The sequence below is a fragment of the Schistocerca serialis genome, chromosome 4 (assembly GCF_023864345.2).
Source record: "Schistocerca serialis cubense isolate TAMUIC-IGC-003099 chromosome 4, iqSchSeri2.2, whole genome shotgun sequence".
Lineage (NCBI taxonomy): Eukaryota > Metazoa > Arthropoda > Insecta > Orthoptera > Acrididae > Schistocerca > Schistocerca serialis.
Window position 1 is genome coordinate 132,718,083 of NC_064641.1, and position 2,662 is coordinate 132,720,744.

Sequence of the window (2,662 nt, forward strand, 5' to 3'; positions counted from 1 at the left end):
CAATGCAACGCATCACACAGCTCACAGCGTACACGAGTGTTTCGAAGAGCACCGGGATGAGTTTACCGTAAGCCCACCAGACTCCCCGTGTTTAAACCCAATCGAGACTCTGTGGCACCACCTTGCTCGGTCTCTCCGCGCCGTGGATCCTGAACCGAGAAATGTAGCGCAACTAACCACGGACGACACTGGAGTCGGTATGGGTCCACATCGCTGTCGGTAGCTTCGAGAACCTCGTTGACACCCTTCCTGCACGTCTCGCAACGGTCTGCGTTGCAAATGGTGGTTATTCTAACTTTTGACACGTGGTCCATTAATATTACTGGACAGTGAATATGTCACATCCTCGTCCATGGCTAGGGCACCTGTAACATTGTAACAGCTTTTCTATTGCATTTATTACTTATTCTTTATTGATATATTTGTTTGTTACTACTTATCAAAATGAGTTATGCTTCTGCTATTCAGTCCACATAAGTGGTTTACAGACAGTGGCAATTTAAGCAAAAGTACACTGACAGAAATGAGAAGCGCAACACCAATAACACTTTGATCGAACACTGCAAAACTGATACTCCAGTACTTCCATGCCTATGAAATATGTTGAGTAAAATTACAGACCTATGCTGGCTTATTTTCAGTAGCGAAATAGATGAAGGATGATCAGCTACATAATGACTATTGGACAACGGTACTTTCTACACTATGTCATCAAAAGTATCCGGACACCTGGCTGAAAATCACTTACAAGTTCGTGGCGCCCTCCATCGGTAATAATGGAATTCAGTATGGTGTTGGCCCACCCTTAGCCTTGATGACAGCTTCCACTCTCGCAGGCATACGTTCAATCAGGTGCTGGAAGCTTTCTTGGGGAATGGCAGCCCATTCTTCACGGAGTGCAGCACTGAGGAAAGGTATCGATGTCGGTCGGTGAGGCCTGGCACGAAGTCGGCGGTCCAAAACACCCAAAAGTTGCTCTATAGGATTTAGATCAAGACTATGCGCAGGTTACTCCATTACAGGGATGTTATTGTCGTGTAACCACTCCGCCACAGGCCGTGCATTATGAACAGGTGGTCGATCGTGTTGAAGGATGCATTCGCCATCCCCGCAATGCTCTTCAACAGTGGGAAGCAAGAAGGTGCTTAAAACGTCAATGTAGGCGTGTGCTGTGATAGTGCCACGCAAAACAACAAGGGGTGCAAGCCCCCTCCATGAAAAACACGACCACTCCATAACACCACCGCCTCCGAATTTTACTATTGGCACTACACATGCTGGTTCATGACGTTCACCGGGCATTCGCCATACCCACACCCTGCGAAAGAATCGTCACATTGTGTACCGTGATCCATCACTCCACACAACGTTTTTACACTGTTTAATCGTGCAGTGTTTACGCTCCTTACACCAAGCGAGGCGTCGTTTCGCATTTACCTGCGTGACGTGTGGTTTATGAGCAGCCACTGGACCATGAAATTTCATCCAAGTTTTCTCGCCTCCCACCTAACTGTCATAGTACTTGCAGAGGATTGTGATGCAGTCTGGAATTCCAGTGTGATGGTCTGGATAGAAGTCTGCCTATTAACATTACTATCGACTTCAGCGGTCGGCGGTCTCCGTCAGTCAACAGACAAGTTCGGCCTGTACGGTTTCATGCTGTACGTGTCCTTCACGTTTCCACTTTACTACCACATCGGAAACAGTAGAGCTAGGGATGTTTAGGAGTGTGGAAATCTCGAGTACTGACGTATGACACAAGTAACAACGAGTCACCTGACCACGTTTGAAGTCCGTGAGTTTCGTGGAGGGCCCCATTCTGCTCTCTCACGATGTCTAATGACTACTGAGGTCGCTGATATGGAGTACCTGGCAGTAGGTGGCAGCACAATGCGCGTAATATGAAAAACGTACAGCGATTAAGATTCACTAGCACGCGAGCGGGCGCTGCAGTTTATGCCAGTCCCCACAGCCTAGCCCAACGTTTGCAGGACGCAGGTCCAAACGTCTCCACTTAACAGCGGTTGACGCCACGAGCGCGCATGTAAAGCCCGCTCGCGATAGCCGCAGTGTCTCAGCTGGTCGCTAAATACGTTGTCAGAGGAACTCTGCGTCGGCCGAGACTTGGGCATACCCTCTGGAAAGCGACAAACTACGCCCCAGGTATTCCTTCCGTCGTCTGTGTGACTGCTATGCATGTATAGCAGCACAAACACCACCACTTCTTTTAAAAATGTAAGTGTAACAGGCATTACATACCACTACTACTGCTACTACTACAAGGACACTATCCACTCATATTAACACGACCACCTGCCAACCATTTGCAGCGCGGACCGCTGTTAAATGTGCAGGAAGAATGTCAGTGAGGTTCTGGAAGGTACCGACAGGGGTGTGGGGACATGAAAACTCCAGTGCCGTGGCAAGATGTACTAGGTTTCCCGGTTGAGGTTTCATAGCACAAACAGCCCGATCCAGATGGTCCTACAGTGTGGTGTGCGTACTGTAAGACCTTCGGTACACACACCATCAGATTATTTGACTTGTCGCCCTAGCAAAGTAGGCGAGTGTCAGCAATATGTCTCGTGGTCTTATTGTGGCGTGTTTGTCTTCTGCCGTTAGGTCAGACGATAGAAATGCCACTTGCACGCTCAGAGTAGGA